The sequence below is a fragment of the Dendrobates tinctorius genome, unplaced genomic scaffold (assembly GCF_039654945.1).
Source record: "Dendrobates tinctorius isolate UK_male_01 unplaced genomic scaffold, ASM3965494v1 ptg000003l, whole genome shotgun sequence".
Lineage (NCBI taxonomy): Eukaryota > Metazoa > Chordata > Amphibia > Anura > Dendrobatidae > Dendrobates > Dendrobates tinctorius.
The window spans coordinates 73,171,629-73,191,797 of NW_027361671.1; the positions used below are offsets into that span (position 1 = coordinate 73,171,629).

General features: G+C 43.9%; 1 long non-coding RNA gene across 1 annotated transcript in view; it reads left to right on the plus strand.

Moving 5' to 3' along the window:
- Positions 1–20,169, plus strand: part of LOC141091496 (uncharacterized) — a 327,565-nt gene that overhangs the window by 264,416 nt on the left and 42,980 nt on the right. The window contains exons 2-3 of the long non-coding RNA XR_012232533.1: positions 5,593–5,682; positions 7,163–7,207. This is a non-coding gene — a long non-coding RNA (uncharacterized lncRNA). The remainder of the gene's footprint in view (positions 1–5,592; positions 5,683–7,162; positions 7,208–20,169) is intronic.

A 20,169-nucleotide genomic window follows, 5' to 3' on the forward strand; every position in this document is an offset into this window, starting at 1 on the left:
TTACACTTAGCGATGCACCAGCGATCCCGACAACGATATGGATCGCTGGTGCATCGCTAAGTGGTCGCTAGTGAGCTGCCACACAGGCAGATCTCACCAGCGACATAGCAGCGGTCGGGGGTGGCTACTTACCTGTCAGACGCGGCGATCCTGACGTCCTCCCGCCCGCGTCCATGCGTCGCTCGTCGGCGCCACAGGAAGCCCAGCAGGAAGCGCCCGACGAGAAATGGTCCTGGACGTTCTCGCGCGATCAGCGATAATCAGTGGGGGAGCCGGTCAGAGGTAAGTATCACATGTAGCGATATCACTAGCAATATCGCTGCTGCGTCACAAAATCGGTGACGTTACAGCGATATTGCTAGCGATATCGCTATGTGTAACGGGCCCTTAAGGTTAGTTGGAAAAGTTTGAACTCTTATAAAAACTGAAAATAAGATTAATAAGAAATTTTCTGCTGCATTCTTTGCAATAGTGGAGTGCTGTTCTTGAGCTCTGAAGTCCTCCTCAATATTGATTAGCAGTTGGTTCGCCTCACCCATTCATTGCTAATTGACAGTTTTCTTTGTATACTGAAATCAAGGTTGCTGTCATTACTTAAATGTTGCCCTCTTACAGACCAGCTTAACAAGAATGTATTTTAAGAAAATTACTTACTTTTCGATCAGATATTTTTGCTAAATATGTTTTTGAAATATTTTGCCATATTTTTCTTCTTATTATTGTATTAAAAAACATAATTAGAAATTGTGCAATTTTCAAACAGGCCTCTGGAGCAATTTAAGACTCCTTTCAGGAAGAGTTTACAGCAGTTTCCTTTTCATTTATCCCCAGGCAGGATTACATTGACAGGTAACACCTTTATAAGCACAGGATCCATAAATCGTAGTAGGAGGTTTCCTTTCACAATGACCTGGGCACATGCTCTTTAGAAGCTTACATAGAAAAGATAGGATCAGAGTAAGTTTATTGCTGATAATATAATTTTGAATTTCTTGAAAGAACATGAAGTTGATATCTAAAATAGTCCCTCATGCCAGTGTGAAAGTTGTGTGATTCCTAATTTTTATTTTTATGAAAGATCATGATATGAAAAAAAATGTTTTTAAATTCATTCAACATAAAAATTTGATTTAAAAAATAGATCATTTTCCAAGTACACATTTCCCTCTAAACCTGAGGACAAACCTGGGGACAAAGGTGTTTATTGAAGTGAAGCTAGTCGTGGCTCAGAATCCGGTGTTTATTACGCTGGCTGACATCAATATACATTTACAAATGAATTACAGTATAATACATGGACAAGCTGAGCCCACCAAAGCAAGTGCCTCTTTTTTGTTAACAGCTCTATATTCTGGCTAATGGCCTGGGGTCCCAAGTGTGAAATTTTGCAGAATGTTCAGATGGCCAAACATTTAATCTGCAACAGCAATTGCAGGGAGAAATGTAGTATACATTGACCATTCAAATGAAAGACCAATAATGTAATAGAGCTACTTTTTCTAGTGTTGTGTATGTGAATGATGACTATATGGATAAAGAAATAAACTGTAATGAGCTAAATAATATGAAAGAAAGCTTTGTTTGTATTCTTTTTTGGGATCTAGAAAGTCCAAAAGTTAACTGTTTGAATAAGGCAGTATCATATAAGTAAGATTAATATTTCACAGATGATTTGTAATTCTACCCTCGCCTACTGTATCCTCACCCATCCCTTGTAGACTGTGAGCCCTCGCAGGCAGGGTCCTCTGTCCTCCTGGACCAGTCGTGACTTGTATTGTTCATGATTACTGTGCTTGTTTTTATTATGTATAACCCTATTCACATGTAAAGTGCCATGGAATAAATGGCGCTATAATTATACATAATAATTCTAGCCCTATCCTCATATTGCTAAAATATCCTGCAATAAGAGTTGCAAAGGGTTTAATAGAATCATAGAATCGTAGAGTTGGAAGGGACCTCCTGGGCCATCTGGTCCAACCCCCTGCTCAAAGCAGGATTCGCTAAATCATCCTAGTCAGATGTCTGTCCAGCCTCTGTTTGAAGACTTCCATTGAAGGAGAACTCACCACTTCTCGTGGCAGCTTGTTCCACTCATTGATCACTCTAACTGTCAAAAAGTTTTTTCTAATATCTAATCTGTGTCTCCTCCCATTCAGTTTCATCCCATTGCTTCTAATCTTTCCTTGTGCAAATGAGAATAAAGTTGATCCTTCTACAATGTGACAGCCCTTTAGATATTTGTAGACAGCTATTAAGTCTCCTCTCAGTCTTCTCTTTCGCAAACTAAACATTCCCAAATCCTGCAACCTTTCCTCAAAAGACAGGGTTTGCAGACCGGTCACCAGTCTGGTCGCTCTTTTCTGAACTTGCTCCAGTTTGTTGATGTCTTTTTTAAAATGTGGTGCCCAAAACTGGACACAATATTCCAGATGAGGTCTGACCAAAGAGGAGTAAAGGGAAATAATGACTTCACGTGATCTAGATTGTATGCTTCCGTTAATACATCCTAGAATTGCATTTGCCTTTTTTGCTGCTGCATCACACTGTTGACTCATATTCAGTCCGTGATCTATTAGTATACCCAAGTCTTTTTCACATGTGCTGTTGCTTAGCCCTATTCCTCCCATTCTGTATATGCTTTTTTCATTTTTATTGCCCAGATGTAGTACTTTGCATTTTTCCCTGTTAAAAATCATTCTGTTAGTTGCTGCCCACTGCTCCAGTTTATTTATATCTTTTTGAATCCTCTCTCTCTCTTTTCTCTAGTATTAGCTATCCCTCCTAGCTTTGTGTCATCAGCAAATTTAATCAGTTTACCCTCAATTCCTTCATCTAAATCGTTGATAAAGATGTTGAACAATACAGGGCCCAGGACAGAGCCTCATTACATTTTTGTTAGATACCATCCTTGACTTCTTTTACCACTCTCATAAATTTTAAATGCATGCTTAAATTAATCTCTTGGTATAAATTGAGACACTGAGATTCCAGATAATTAGTTACAGTCAATAAGGTTTTCCACTACTTAGCAAACATGCATGCAGAAAGACAATTTTTTATTAATGTCTGCTGTTTTTGAAGATATGGACATTTTTATTCCATTAAACAGTCAAATAGGGCTCTATACTTGCTATTCACACAACACATTTAAAAGTAAAGTTTGTGCATCACAACATGCTCAGTTTCCTTTCATTTGTTTTACATACAATCTATATTTTACCACATAGGTATCACCTTCATTTAGGCCCCATACCTTAGCACAGTCAGTGCTACTAAACAAATTAAATAACCACTCACTCTCTGTTCCAATGCTGCATCCCTGAGACTGTCTGCCAGTATACAAATATATTGGTTGCAGATCTCACAGTCTGTGTAGCCAACCTGATGTATGTAGCTAATCACTGGCCACAGTGGAATGCAGCTTGAGACCACTGAAGCCAACGATTGGCTGCAAATATTGCGTGGGGAATACAAGCTGTATTGTCTTCATCCAATGTAGACAATATATCATTGGAGAGTATCAGACAAGGTAGGATTTCACATGAGGCCAACCTAGGCCATGGCCTAGGGCGCAGCAATAAGTGGCGGCGTATATACAGAAAAAAGAACAACCAAATATTTACACATTTTTTAGTATTATTTTCAAAAGTCCATATAAAATGCTGTTTTTTAATTAACATTTTTATGCATTGAATAAATTGAGAGTTGTGATAAATTGAGTGTTATATTTACGTTGCCCATCTCTATAGCTTGTGCTCTTGTTCAGATACAGGCAAAAATCATTTGCTAATTCTCTCTCATACATTCAGCATTAGCCATGTGTGTTAGGGATGGTGGATCGCAAGAAAATAAAATAAATAACATTGTGATCACAACCCGGGTCCACAGTGCAGAGATGTAAAACTGCGGCTAATGTGAACAATGACAAACTAAAGACAGCAAGCAAACTTCTAAGTAGGACTGCATTAGCTCCACGCAGTATGAACAGAACACACAATACTCAGCTCTGTTAGCTTCACAGAGAGGTAGAGCTAAAGGGTTGCGCTCGCTCTGTAACTGACCCGTGCCAATTGCACACGTGACTGAAGCAGATGCTGAGAGTCACAAGAAAAATACAAAAACTGGCGCTAACTACAAACCCTGGAGACCTCACAGGGGAGCACAGCTCTTTGGTTTCCTCTTGCCCTGTACGTCCAATGTGCTAACTGCACACATGTGGGAGACAGATGCTAAGCCAAGATGGTACAAAAAGCCCTAACTGGATAAAACTCAGATGGTAACTAAACACACACACGTGCATACAGAGTGGTAGCGTATCCATTCACACACACCAACCATAAAGGATACTAGTGCATGGGCATGCACCTCTGAGAGCCTTTTGTACATTAGGCTCATGTCCAGATGGACAGGACCTTGCCCGTGGACCCATCCTGAGCTGCCACATCACCAGAGTAGCTGACGTCCAACCTCCAATAGGAAGACGCCACATCACGGACATGCTCAGTAAGGTGATTAAGGTGATCTCTGGACTTTGCCTCCAGAGCGCAAAGCTGCACCTGTATGCCACTAGTTACTAAAGACTTAGCTGGAGAGTCAGCAGTAACCAAATGCATGGCATGAACCTGAGCAAGACACCGATGCCTATGCTTAGCAGCACTCTCAGCTGCCGGACCTGAATGGGAGATCGCAGGGCAAGACAAGGCTTAGGATCCATCCCGTGCCTCAGGAAAATCCTGACACCTAACATTGTGTTACAGGAAAATTACAGATTTACCCTAATAATAGTGATTCCAAGTGATTTACTATGCTCATATCGCTTTACTTTATATATTTACTGCCATCATAGAAAATTGATAAAACTCAAAAATCAGGAACTCGAGCAGAAGCTAGAGGCATGCACTCATCAAGCTGCAAAGACTTGAAAGAGCACTTATGGCAGAGTTTTGGAGAACAGTACTGTTCAGATTACACCAAGTGAACAAGTATGTATAAAAAGTGGAAATTGATATTTTGGAAGCTGTCAAAGTTCTTCAATCACCAGTAAAGTTCGTAACAGAACTGTGAGAACATTTTTATCTGTATGAGGTAAAAGCTCTCAATATTTCTGAAAAAAATATATGAGCATGATGAAAAATGTTTGATTCTCAGGAAACTTCAATCCAATGAGAGACATGATGGTGAAGTTCGTTTAAAGAGGTTGTCCACTACTTTATCATTGAGAGTTGATGCCTCCTATTGATTTGAACAGGAGGCAGATGTGCAGTACCTTGCCACAGCCACAATCAGAAAAATGAGCAGCTCATAACTGTGGAGCACTGGTTTGTGGCTGCTGACACTGAGAACAGATGATCGAAAGCGGCGCCGGAGATTGAATCCCCACCATTAAAACATTGATGACCTAGTAATCAATGATAAAGTAGTGGACAACCTTCGAATCAATACATTTTTAATAAATTGGGGAGGTGGAGGAGTCGCACAATTATGTGCTTTGGCCTAGTGTGTAGAAATATGTAAATCTGGCCCTGGCATCAGGGACGTTCTTTAACATACTTGTTTGTAATTAATTTTAAACATTGTTCTTCTCTGCAGATTTTCTATAGTATTTTGGTGCACAAAACTGTATTATTTACAGACCATACTCAATAATATGGAGAATTCTACATGATTCATCAAAGTCAGGTAATATTAAAGTCTTTCTAATTAATTCATTGCCATGCACATATACTTGTCAACTCATGCATAGTGAATTGTGCCGTTTTGTATGTAGGTGAAAAGGTGACGAATGAGCAAGTATTGTATTTCTTAGTAGCCTACCAGTAGGAGAAGTGTGAATTATACTGTTACCTTATAGCTATTACATATCTTCTGTATTAATATGAATGATTTTCTGTGTACTAGATAGCACTTCATAAGTGTAAAAGTGATCTTCACCTCTCAGTATTGAATTAAACCTTCCTTTGATTGTAAGGAAAAGCTAAGAACAGCAAAAATTATTAAATGACGTAATGATTACCGATTTATTTTTAATTGCAGCATAAATCAACAATACACATGTAAATAAACATTTTTGCAATATATATATTTTTTTAAAACTACTTCTTACTCCCCTTGGACTGATCTTTCATTCTTAATTTATGGGTAAAGTGTGTATTAAGTAAATACCACATTTCCATTACTGAGATAGAAGATGAAATAAGCGCTGTTTAAATTCAATAGATAGAGCAGCTAGAGTCAGACACAAACATTCTGTTATAAGTTCTCCTGAAAAGAGTTACATTTCTCCATAGAGTTTTATGAGCACCATGTTATGGTGGTCACTCGCATGCGCTCCCGCAGTCATGCTACTCACTGCGTTTGCCACTCTGCTTGTCTTCGTGACTGGCTACCGCTCTGAGTCCATGCAGCACTTCCAAATGTGCTGCATATACCTGATGTTTCCACATGGCAGTCAGATCATGCAGGAATTTAACCCTGCTGTGTCCTGCAGGTTTTGGATTTCCCAGCCAATCACTATCCAGCAGGTGATACATTAGACAGCTCCATACATAACTTTGCCTGAGCTTAGGTTCCTGGTTCCTGTCAGTTTCAGCAATCAGTCCTGTTGTGAGTTTCAGCAATCAGTCCTGTATTATTTCTTATTGTCTTGCCTGTTACTGATCTGGCTTGCTTACTTTTTCTGTCTGATCTCTCCGCTGCTGACCTCGACTTAGTATTCTGAACCAGTGCTGCTTGCCTTGACCCCAGATTGTCTGCCTATTCGTCTGCCTAACCCTCCTGTACCTCTTATATCTGCTCTGACCAGTGGGTCACCTGCTGCAGTCACAGGGACTGCACTGGAGTGGTACCTGGGGTTTATGGGTGGCCCAGTCTAATCCACACCATCAGAGGCTCTAGTGAATACCCGGTAGACACTTAGTCATGCCCTACAGGGTAAGGTCGGCTCGTCCCAACCCATTAGCGTTACACACCAACTGCCATTTCCTAAAATCTGTATTCAATGAAGACAGTGAATTGAGAAATGTTGATTGAATGATCAGTTAAGGAGGAGAAAAAAAGCAGATTTCTCTAAAAAGATATCATAGAAAGTTTAATTTTTTAACTTGCGCCATTGACTCATTAAAAAAATAAATGGAACAGTTTCTCTTTAATGTCATTGCAGTGACCCAGTCCAGACTGTGTATGTCCCTTTAAGTAACCCTGAACCGTGAGTAGCTTTTGTACACTTCAACTCACCCCTAAGTTATCCTTTTACTGTTATATGGTTTAAATGAATCCATTACTCACTAATCTCATATATTCATGATTTATATATTATTCTCACAATGTGAAGTCTGACACAAGAGTTGAGAGTTATCCTATTGGTTGGAGACCCTGTGACCAAGGATCAATGGGAGGAGCTACCTCCAGTCTCTGGAGAGACAAGACAGGGTTCTGGAAAGTTCCCTGAGGAGTCTGGTTCAAGATGTGACCCAGAGCAGACCTCATGTGAGGGGTCTCCTGACCCCCTCCAGGCTCCAAGCCTGGAGGTTCATTCTTCTCTTTAAGACTTACAGCCAGGCCTAGTGCCTTGGATCTTCCCCCAACTTCTATAGCCAAAATGGCTGAAGACTTTTAACCTTTTTTTTTAACCCTGGATCACTGCAGTCCAGTTTAAGGCATGTTTCTACAGCATTAGGTTGCACTAAATGTGTACAGAAGAACCTATTGCTCTGCATGTTGAGGAAATTGAGGGTCCCCCGCCTCACCGCATATTATCCGTTATTTACTTCAAGTATATTTCTGCACATACCGTGACCAGCTGAAGAAATTAATTTCAGGTCTGTACATATTGCCATATATTCCCTCTTCTTAAAGCTCCAGAACCTCAATTCTGTGTCAGAATCCAATCCTGAACTGTATTGGTCGTGGATTCCCCACTTGAACTGTTACTAGAGTCGAGCGAAACGGGTCGGGCAAATTCAAAAGTCGGCGACTTTCGCTGAAGTCGGGTTTCATGAAACGAAACCCGACCATAGTGTGAGGTCTGCCACAAGGTCGGCGACCCGAGCGCCAAAGTCGCGTTTCAAATGATGCTTCCAGCACCCTTTCTCAGCCAATGATGGAGGACGCACACTGTGGGCAACACGATGACATAGGCATCGGTCTCCACCATCTTTGAGAAGGGCATGCAAGTGATTGGCTGGCTTTGTGTGGCGTCACAGGGGCTATAAAAGGGCATGCACACTGACCGCCATCTTACTTCTGCCGATCTTAGCATTAGGGAGAGGTTGCTGCTGCTGATTCAGAATAAGGGAGAGCGTTAGGCAGGGAAGAAGAACCAAAAAACTGCTTCTGCTGTTAGCGATTTCCACTGTACAACACAACAGTTTGTGTGCAGTGACAGGGGAGGCTATATTTTTGTGCATCAGCTCTGTTAGTTATTAGGCTTCCTTATAAGGCTCCCTGATAGCTGCATTGCAGTTTGCACACTGCTGTGCAAACTGCTTTTTTAAAAGCAAAAATACTTTTCTTCCTCTTTTCTGCACAGTTACCAAGCGTTCATTTTTCCACTCTTTTGTGAGCAGCAGTCCTGCTTATTAGGCTGCCTGCATCCATACTTGGACTGAGAGCATCATTGTCAGCCTCCTAAAATCTCTAGTGAGATCCAAATTCTCATCAATACTACAGTATATACACCCTCCACCTTGTCATACACCATCCAATTTCAGCCTGTTACATTGAAATGTAATCTCTACTGGGCCTGAGACAATAGTTAAGCGTCCTCAAATCTCTAGTGAGATTCAAATTCTCACCAATACTACATACACCCTCCACCTTGTCATACACCATCCAATTTCAGCCTGTTACATTGAGGTGTAATCTCTACTGGGCCTGAGACAGTAGCTCAGCATCCTCAAATCTCTAGTGAGATTCAAATTCTCACCAATACTATATACACCCTCCACCTTGTCATACACCATCCAATTTCAGCCTGTTACATTGAGATACAATCTCTACTGGGCCTGAGACAATAGTTCAGCATACTCAAATCTCTAGTGAGATTCAAATTCTCACCAATACTACATACACCCTCCACCTTGTCATACACCATCCAATTTCAGCCTGTTACATTGAGGTGTAATCTTTACTGGGCCTGAGACAATAGTTCAGCGTCCTCAAATCTCTAGTGAGATTCAAATTCTCACCAATACTATATACACCTTCTTCCTTGTTTTACAGTACCAAATAGCTGGTGTTATTTTGGGTACATTTTCACAAAAATGAGGAAGTATTGTGGAAGAGGCCGTGGAAGTGGATGGGGGTTGCCAGCTGGTCCTGATGGTGGTGGTGCATCTGTTGGTAGTGGCAAAAGCACAATAGCACCTAAGGCAGGAGGTGTTGAGCCTGCATCATCGTCTGGCTCCACAAGGCCTCGAAGGCTCCCTTTTCTGGGAGTAGGTAAACTGCTTTTAAAGCCGGAGCTTCAGGAACAAGTTTTGGCTTACATTGCTGACACAGCCTCCAGCTCTCTCGCCTCCTCTTCTGAAGTTTCAAAAAATAAAAGCACTGAGTCGTCAGTGGAGGCTACTGGTCAGGAACAACACCTTTCCTTGTGTCTTCCATAGTAGGAAGAGTGCAGTGTGGCACTTTTTTGAACAAAATCCTAATAATCAGGCAAAGGTTATCTGTAAGAAGTGCACAAAGACCTTTAGCCGAGGGAAAAATCTGAGAAATTTGAATACCAGTTGCATGCTTAGACATTTTTACCACCATGCACTTGCAAGCGTGGACGGACTACCAAACCTCACGTACCACATGTGCAACTGCTCTCAATGAAGGTAGTCAGCAATGCTACATCGTTTCCCCCACTGTAAGCCCACCGGTTAGCACACCACCAGCAGCAAATGTTGAGGTGTCGTCGCAAGGGCAAAGCAATAATGAAATCACAATGTCATTGCTACGAAAGACTGAATCTAGGCCATCAGCAACACCACCAACACCATCACCATCACCAATCCTCTCTCAGTCCGCCATGTCCACCTCTAGTTCCACCATATGCAGCTCTCAAGTCCTGCTCACCCTACTTGAGACTCTGTGTAGGACAAGAAAGTACTCATCCTCTCATCCGCGTACACTGGCTTTGAACGCCCACATTGCCAAACTCTCGTTAGAGATGATGCCCTACCAGTTGGTTGAAAGCAAAGCTTTCCGTGAGCTCATGGCCTACGCAGTACCACGCTATGACCTACCCAGTCGGCACTTCTTTTTGCCAAAAGCCAACCCTCTACATGCATGTGAAAGACCACATTGTCCATGCACTCAAGCAATCAGTGAGTGGAAAGGTGCACCTCACAACAGATGCATGGTCCAGTAGGCATGGCCAGGGCCGTTAGTGTCCATCACTGCGCACTGGGTAAATGTGGTGGATGCAGGGTCCACAGGGGACAGCGGTGGTGGGACAGTGCTGCCTAGCCCACGGTATAGGAAACAGTTGGCTGCAGGCGTTCAACCCCCCTCCTCCTCCAGAAGCGAAAGCTCTTCCACAGAGCGCAGTCGCATGAGCACTCCATCCGCAGCTGCCAGTGTTGAACACGAGGTGTCCCACTATTGAACAGTTAGTGGTAAGCATCAGCAGGCTGTGTTGAAGATGATGTGTTTGGGCGACAACAGACACACCATGGAGGTACTGGCCGACTACTTGCAGCGATAAACTAAACTGAGTCATGGCTGGGCAGTCTACATCTTGAGGCAGGCAAGGTAGTTAATGATAATGGCTGGAATTTTGTGGCAGCCATAGCCCTTTCAAAACTCAGACACATACCTTGGCTGGCTCACACCTTGAACCTGGTGGTGCAGTGCTTCCTCTGTAATTATCCAGAGTTAACAGCTCTTCTCCATAAGGTGCGAAGACTGTGCTCGCACATCCGCCGGTCGCCCGTACACTCCAGTCGTATGCAGAAGCTGCAGCGATTGCTCCTCCTTCCCAAGACCCGCCTAATTATCGAAGTTGCAACAAGGTGGAACTCCACCCTGCACATGGTTCAGAGACTGTGCGAACAGAGGCAGGCTGTAATTCATCTGTGGGAGGATACACGGGCAGGCGGTTTGCTGGCAGACATGGGTTGTCTGGTGTGCAGTGGTCGAAGCTGAAAGACCTCTGTAAAGTCCTTCAGTGTTTTGAGGAATGCACACGGCTGGTAAGCGCAGACGACACCATCCTAAGCATGAGCATCCCACTTATGCGTCTGCTCATGCAAATTTTGACGCACATTAAGGAGCAGGCGTCTGCAGACAAGGAGGAAGAGGAGGGAAGCCTTGATGACAGTCAGCCATTGTCTGCTCAGGGAAGTCTCGTGGACGAGGTGGAGGAAGAAGAGGAGGAGGAGGATGATGATGGGGATGATTATTTAGGGGAGGAGGATGCTTCTCAGGGGGCAAGACAAAATGTTGGCGTGGCAAGGTCATGTACAGGGTTTGTGCATGACTGGAGGGATGTTGATTTGTCATAAAGTGCTCCTCCACCCAGCACCCGCAGTGTATCATTGACACCTGGAACATTGGCCCACATGTCTGATTATGCCTTGCAGATCCTAAAAAGGGACCCCTGCATTGCCAAAATGATGAACGATGATGACTACTGGTTGGCCAGCATTATGGATCCATGCTATAAAGGCAAATTCCAAAACATCATGCCACAGGAGAACCTAGAGCTAATATTGGCTAACAAACAAGCAACTCTGGTAAACCGTTTGTTTGAGGCATTCCCAGCACACAGCGGCGGTGATGTTTCTCCCACGAGCCGTAGGGGGCAACATGGAAGAGGTGTTCGTGGTGCACACAGCCAAAGTGGAGTTGGACACAGGGGTTTCATGACCATGTTGTGGACTGATTTTTCAAGTACCGCTCACACGACTGGTAATACTGCATCGATTGAAAGTGACAGGAGACAGCAGTTGTCAACTATGGTAACAAACTACTTCTCCTCCCATATCGATGTTCTCCCTCACCGGTCATTCCCCTTTGACTATTGGGCGAGTAAACTTGACACCTGGCCTGAATTGGCACATTATGCCTTACAGGAGCTCGCTTGCCCTGCTGCTAGTGTGTTATCTGAAAGAGTCTTCAGTGCTGCTGGATCAATCCTGACAGAAAAAAGGACCCATCTGTCAACCCAAAATGTTGATGATCTAACCTTCATTAAAATGAACCATGCATAGGTTTCAAAGGGTTTTGTCCCACCCTCCCCTGTTGACACGTAGGATGCCAGAAAAATGGCTCGCTTTTGTCCTCCTCTTCCACGGACTTCTCCAATTACCCCATTTGCAGCTGCTAAATGTCCAACATCAACATATGACATTTTTTCCACCTCCCTAACTGGGCTGCCTCCCCCCACAACGCCGGGGTCACCACCTGGCGCACGCACCCGTGCAAGTGCCGTTGCCCTGGACAGGTGGGTGGGCCCACTCTTGGGCAACGGCACTGGCACAGGGTCCCTCATAGTACAATCAAGTGTCTCTGATGGTAGGGGTGCACACCTGCCATAAGACACACCGGCGTACTATGAGGGGCCCTGTGCCAGTACCGCTGGCCAAGAGTGGGGCCCCCCTGCTTGCTCAGGGCACCAGCACTTGCAATACTTACCTCTCCCTGCTCCAACACTGTGTAGTCTGGCTTGTTAAATACTTCACTGGGACTGCCAATACAAATTTGTCGAAATGATAGATGATGGTTAAGACATAGCTATGCCCTGTCCTGCTGGGCTCTATCTTCAGATGATCAATGGCTTCCATTTGTTATGGATGTCAACTCACAATGAGATGCAGTGGTGGTTTATCATCAGCTTTCACGGTTTTCCGATTCACAGACGTGTAACATTCCTGCCCACATTTTTAAATGTGTCCTCTCATGCCAATCCAATAGAATCGCCTACAGCCTGTGGCTTGTGTCTTTTGCACTCCAAAGTTACCTGACAGATCATGATAGGCAATGAGGACAATGTCTACATCTCTCCCTGTGATCACAATTTGATGGAGATGAGTAACGGTGATGGGTTCCACGGTACTGCGATACAGCAAACATTTCTTCACAAGAACTGTTTTCGCTGTCTCCACAGATAAAGTAATTGAGGGTCAGCATCGCCTCTGAGAATTCTCCCGGGAGTTTTTCCCCATGATTAGTAATTCCAAAATTTCTGCTATCACTCGACTTTCCGTCTGTACTTGTATCCATCTCGTTTCCTCTCGCGTAGAGTCTGGACTGTCTTACTGTGACTGAACCATATATGAAGATTGAAAAATACCCCAACAGTGTATACTGGTGTACGCTTTGAATACATAACCCTTTTTCTACTTTTTAGATTCTTGTCTAATCCATACTGAGGCTGTGAGTGTCTTTGTCGGACTCCGGAAATATACACGCAGATTTTTAATGTTTAAACTATGCTATATATACCTGCTATCCAGTGATACTGTACCTTATCTCAACTTTTTATAATCACGTCAAATCCATACTGGGCCTGAGACCCTCTGAGTCTGCCTCCTGATATATAGACATAGGTTTTTCATGTGTAAACTATGCTACATATATACCTGTTATCCGGTGATACTGTACCCTTTCTCAACTTTCTACAATCTTGTCGAATCCATACTGGGCCTGAGAATATCTGAGTCTGCCTCCTGATTAGAGATGAGCGGTGTTCGAGTCGACCTATTTGCCAAGTTAAAATTCCAGATGTTTTGGGCGGTGTTCGAGCCGTTCGTCAAACTCGAACACTTTGCTTAAAATTCGGCTGTTCGAGGTTCCGTTCGAGAACGGTTCGTTCACCAAAAGCGTAACTTCATTTTCACATCAATAATGGTTTTCAATGTTAATAGACTGTTTCATGGCATAGTAGCGGTGTGTGGTAGCAAGCGGTGTAGTGCACCTGTCAAGGAGCTACACCGTGTGTGTTTCTAATAATTTTTTACCGCATCTTTAGCACTGTCTGCTACTCAGCAGAGGAGCCCACCAGTGAACCTAGCTATGCCACCTGTTTATGAAAGAACCAGTTTTTGACTGCATTTAGCACAGTTAATACTTTGGGCCTAGTAACTGTGCCTGCTACTCATCAGAGGTGCCCACCCGTGAACCAAGCTGTGCCACCTGTTTATGTAAGAACCATTTTTTAACTCCATTTAGCCCAGTGAATACTTTGGGACTAGTACCGGTGTCTACTGCTCAGCAGAGGAGACCACCTGTGAGCCTAGCTATGCCGCCTGTTTATGTAAGCACTGTCTGCTACTCAGCAGAGTTGCCCACCCGTGAACCAAGCTATGCCGCCTGTTTATGTAAGAACTGCGTGCTACTCAGCAGAGCAGCCCAGCTGTTAAGCAAGCTACACCACCTGTGGTTTGGACACTTAATTTTTTCATTCTTTCTGGAATGCCGGTTAGGTCTAATTCCGGAATTCCAGTTGACCTTTTTATTTGCCATGTGGGCAATGAATTGTTCTGCTGTGTCTGAAGAGGCATTTTGACTCTATGTTTATCCCTGAGTAGGAGGCTGTGTGATTAAGAAGTTGCACCTCAGTCTGCAGGGTACGCCAATTTTTGAAAATGCTAGTATATTGCTGTTGCTCCTAAAATGTCTATGATAACCCAGATATGATGTGAAATACACACTGGGTCTGATGTGGTGAATGAGTTAAACCAACATCGATAGACTGCTGAAATATTTATCCCAAATAAATCGGAAGAATGGGATTATTGGCTCCAGTATTTACATGAGATGTGAGAACATTATAGGTGATTAAGAGGGCTTTATACTCTCCACTATATATGTGTATGTTCTCACCGAAGTAAGATTGTTCAAAGAATCGCCAATGGGAGCCGTTTTGTGACTATCAGTGCTAAATACAGTGTTAGTCTTTTATGTTTGTTTGTCTTTTTGTGGAGTGCACTTTTAATAGGAATTATTCCTTTTTAAGGATTGAAATAAAGCATATTAGTTTTAATATTTCTGTTGATATTCACCAGCCTGCTGCTCATCTATCCTCGCGTGTCCTTCTAGTAAGCTTGACGCGTACCACGGGGGCATGCCGGAGTCTCGTTCGTTAACGGAATTAAGCTGACAAATCGCTAGCACAACTTAAAACGGACATCCACCACCACCCACTGAATCGACAAAGCTTGCAATCTGTCCATCTTTTCTGTAGCTGGCATGGTTGAGGTTTCCCAGGTGGAGTCGAATTAAGCCGCAGGCTCCACTCCTGGGGGTGCCCTTCTGGACATTCCTTTAAGGTTCAGCTTTGCAACCATACTGCCCCTGGAAACCAAACACTTTGCCTTCATGGACGCTGTTCGGTGGTTCGTGGGAATAACGCCGCCCGATCGGCAGTTGGCATAATTTATGGTGGGAAGTCCGACGGTATATGATCGTCTTCGATTTCAGATTTTTATTTTTTTTTTGTATTTTACATTTTTATTCCAGCCTTTCTTTACTTCATAAGGGCATGACATGCCTATATCTGTGTCCCCTCCTCCTCCTTTTACTCCTCCACCTCTTTTCTATATGTAGTTTCCCTTTTCCATATGTTATTTTTGTATTCTGAGCATTTTGTCTGCTTTGGGACACCTTTTAAGGTGTTTTGTAAATGTTTTCTATGTGTTAGTATGTGTTTGCCTGCCATTGTTTTCAAAGGTGTTCGTCGAACGTTCGACGAACATTCGACGAACTTGCCTCCTGTTCGACAAACCAAAACGAACTTGAACACTAGCGGGGTGGCTCAACACTACTCCTGATATATAGATGTACATTTTTAATGTTTAACCTATGCTATATATACCTGGTATCTGGTGATACTGTACCCTTTCTGCCAGGAAGTCCTCCTCCACCCACCACTCTAAGTGTATCATTGACACCTGTAACATTGTCCCACATGTGTGATTATTTCTTGCGGATCTTCTTGTTATATTGTGGTGTGATCCTTCCCGAGCATGTGACAGTCTGTGGGTTACTCCTGCAATTTAGATGTACATTTAAAAATTACCCCAACATTAGTGTATACAGCTCTACACTTGTGATACATTACCCATTTCCTGCTTTTAATATTCTGGTCTAATCCAAACTGACCAAGTGAGAGTTATTTTCTGACTGTGGAAATAAATGCTGAGATTGACAACAATGACCCCTACACTGTGTACACCTGTACTCTTGAGATCCATTACCATTTTACGGCTTTTTATATTGTGTTGTAATCCATACTGAGCCAGAGAGTGTCTGTGTCTGCCTCCTGAAATGTCTACGGAGATTTAGAATGTTTAAACTATACTATCCCTGTGTGGCACAGCCAAAAGTTTTACCAAAACCAGGTTCCCCGCATAATGTTCCCACATGCTTTATGCATCCATTAGCCCTCTGTGTCTCTACTGTTACACACTTAACTTTATGGCTGGTCCATACAATCAGGGCAACTGTTATCACCCACCTTTCGTGTGTACCTCTTTTCCTCATAGACTGTAAGTTTGCGAGCAGGGCCCTCATTCGTCTTGGTATTTGTTATAATCTATGTGATTATTGTTATGCTGTAATGTCTATTGTCTGTACAAATCCCCTCTGAAATGTAAAGTGCTGCGGAATATGTCGGCGCTATAGAAATAAAATTTATTATTATATTATTATCTGATGATACTGTACACTTTTTCTACTTTTTATATTCCTGTCTAATCCATACTGAGCCTGTGAGCGTCTCTGTGTGACTGAAGGAATATACAGGGAGATTGACAATTATCCTTTGACTGTATAGAGCTGTACGCTAATGATACAGTACCATATATCTGATGTTATTTTGGGTTTATTTTCTGCAAAATTTTGAAGTTTGGTGGAAGAGGCCGCGAACGTGGGCGTTGGGAGGCCAACTGGTGATGATGGTGGTGCTGCATCTTCTGGTAGTGGCAAAAGCACAATAGCAGCTAAGGCAGGAGGTGTTGAGCCTGCGTCATGGTCTGGCTCCGGAATGCCTGGAAGGCTACCTTTTCTGGGAGTAGGTTAACCGCTTTTAAAGCCGGAGCATGAGGAACTGGTTTTGGCTTACATTGCAGAAACAGACTCCAGCAAATATGCCCTCCTCTTCTGAAGTTTCAAAAAATGCAAGCACTGAGTCGTCAAGTGCTGGCTCCTGGTCAGGAAGAACCCCTTTCCTTGTGTCCTTCACCCCCACCCAAACTGAATGATGCAGCAGGCCACACTTCACATTAGTCCATGTAGCTCTTTCTATCATACCACGCCTGGGTTATCAAGTCAAATCGTGAATTCCCCAGTCCAAGATGAATCTGACATGTCTGGGTGGCCATCCAGGGCAGTGGGGTTAATCGGTACCGGGCCGGTGTCTCAGAGGGAGGTGTCACGTTGGTGGTGATGACCCGTTCCGTGGCCCTGGGCGTCCATGCAAAGGGGTGAATAAAGTTTATAGGTGAATGATATGTGACGCCACCAGTGGTTTCTGATCAGATTGACCCGCGCTGCAGTGTCGCTTCTCTAGGACAGATGTTGTGGTGCAGCTAAGATGTAGAAGCCCTGCACAGGTAGGGCCGTAGTCACAGGGCAGATGAAAGAGTTGGTAGATGGTGTGCAGTGCAGGATGTAGCAGAGCTGTGTGCCAGGCGCAAGAGAAAGATGACAGACACAGTCGTGCAGTTCCTTTACCTGTACTTGGTAAGTGCCGTCCAGGACCCAGAGTACAGATGGAGAAGGAGTTGGTCAGCCTGGAAGCAAATTTGGAATTCTCTCTCTGCAGATAGGTAGTGTGGCCTCCGTTCTAGCGCTTATCTGAGGTACTCGCAGGACTGAGTTCACTGAACTTCCCCCTGTTGACTCTCTTTTGGAACTTTCTCGTATGGCAGGCAGCCATAGCCTTTTCCTTCTGGCTCATACACATCGCTGCTGGGGCCTTCGAGCCATAGTTGGGAACAGAGCATTTACAGCTGCTACTTCCTCTGGTTTCTGCTGCAGGACCGTCAGTGTCCCTACAAACTCGGAGACCGGAGTCCAGACCATGCGCTCCAGCTAGGAGTGAGCCTTAACTCTGCTCATCCTCCAGCTCCCCTTCTCACGTCCACACACTTCCCCTTCCCTTCACAGACTGCCCTAACTTACCTCCTCCCGACCACAGAGAGCAGCTCCTCAGCAGTCAGGTTCAGCGGTCTCCCTGCTGGCCTGGAGTGGGAACTGTGTTATGTGTTGGTTTAACTGCTAGAGAGATCCTTCGTTGCTCCCAAGCATGACATCACACTCCCTAGGAGGAAGGTAATGCCACTGTGGCGACCGTACTCCTGGGGGCACCACAAGTGTACTGATGCCCCACAACTGCTAGATAATTCTGCTGGTACTTTGATCCAGACCACTACATACCCCTCGCACTCTACACAGGCAGAATCTGACCCTGATGAAACTCAGGTTCCCCTTCCCTTTACAATACCACCTTACACGGTGACAAAGAGGAAGGTGCAGATGAAAGTGCAGGTTCCTTGAGCAGGTGGGGGGGCATACTTATGGGTGACAGCACTGGCAAAGGGCCCCTCATAGTACGCAAAAGTGTCTCTGCCGGTGGGAGGGCCCACCTGCCGTCAGACACACCGCCGTTCTATGAGGGGCCCCGTGCCAGTGCCGTCGCCAACGAGTGGGCCTCCCCTACTTGCTCAGGATCACAACACTTGCAAAGTTGAAATTCTTACCTCTCCCTGCTCCACTGCCGTGACGTCTTCCGCGTTTCCTGACAGTGACATTCTGGTCAGAGAGCGCAATGACATCACGTCTGTATGCCCTCTGCCTAAACAGTCCAAGTGCAGTGAGATGGAAGATGGGGACGACGAGGAGTCCAGACTAGTACAGGGATTCCCTAGCGAGGAGACTTATTTAATTGTTTTCAATGTTGGGACAGCTATTTTTGGGGAGCAGTATACTCTGGAGAATGATATATGAGGCCCACCATACACTGAAGCATTCCAAAGGTGGACATCAGACATTGGAGCAGCATTTACAGGGCCCATTATACACTGGAGCATTTGAAATGGGGCCCATTACATATGGAGAATTATTTGGGCCCATAACACACTGGAGCTTCCATCACGGGTACCAACATATACTGTAGCATTGTGTGGAGCTCATCATATACTGTATGGAATATTATATGGGATCAATGATTCTGTAGGGAGCAAGATATGGGCCTCATTACTCTGTATAGCGCACTATGCGGTGGCCATAATACTGTATGGAGTAATATACTGTCTGTATTTGGAGCTATTGGAGAATTTAAAATGGATATCAGTCATGAGATGTAAGAAGTGAAGTAGTTTTCATTGTACTATACCGCTGTTTCTCTGCCATATCAGAGGATCATGAATTGTGGCATGTGTTAAAGGAGCCCAGTGACACTCTTTGGCTCAGGGCCCACGAAAATCTGGAGCCAACACAACCCCCCCACAACTTTAGCCAAATAACCCCCAGTTTTCAATGCCTAACTATTATTATAAAGTAAATTAGGGTTGACAAGCATAAGTAATAAGAATGGATGTTTTTGGCATTAAAATGGGCACTGTAGGTGTGTTTCCTGTCCTCCACTCACTGCCAACCTTGGTTCCCCATTGACTTGCATTGGTTTTCATGTTTCAGTCGGCCTTCGACTTTTCACGATAATCGGCCGATTGCGTTCGACCCGACTTTTGCGAAAGTCGGGTTTCATGAAACCCAACTCGACCCAAAAAAAGGCAAAGTCGCTCATCTCTAACTGTTACCATTACTCTATGTTATATCTCCCCGTTCTGCTGAAGTAAAAGCAGCTGTTATCCCCGAGACCTGTTGTCTGTGGTTATTCAGTCGGCTGTGGACATTGCATGGGAGTGGATAACAGTGAACGGAATGGCCCCGTACCAGGGCTGTTGCATCATTATTAGATGGTAACAGGCTTTTTACATGCTGCACTCACCCAATACATACCAGATAATGAACCAGTTTCATCAAATTCATCAGACTTGGCTGACTTTAAACCCATGTGTAAAGCAACATTGGCACACATATGGCTGCTTTGCAGAACAGCTACATACAATTATGTTGAAAGAAATGCTGTTAAATCCTTTACAAATTAATCCAACCTTCATTAATTTAGAAATAATTTCTGTTTTTGGTAAGTACAAGAAACATGACTAATATGTA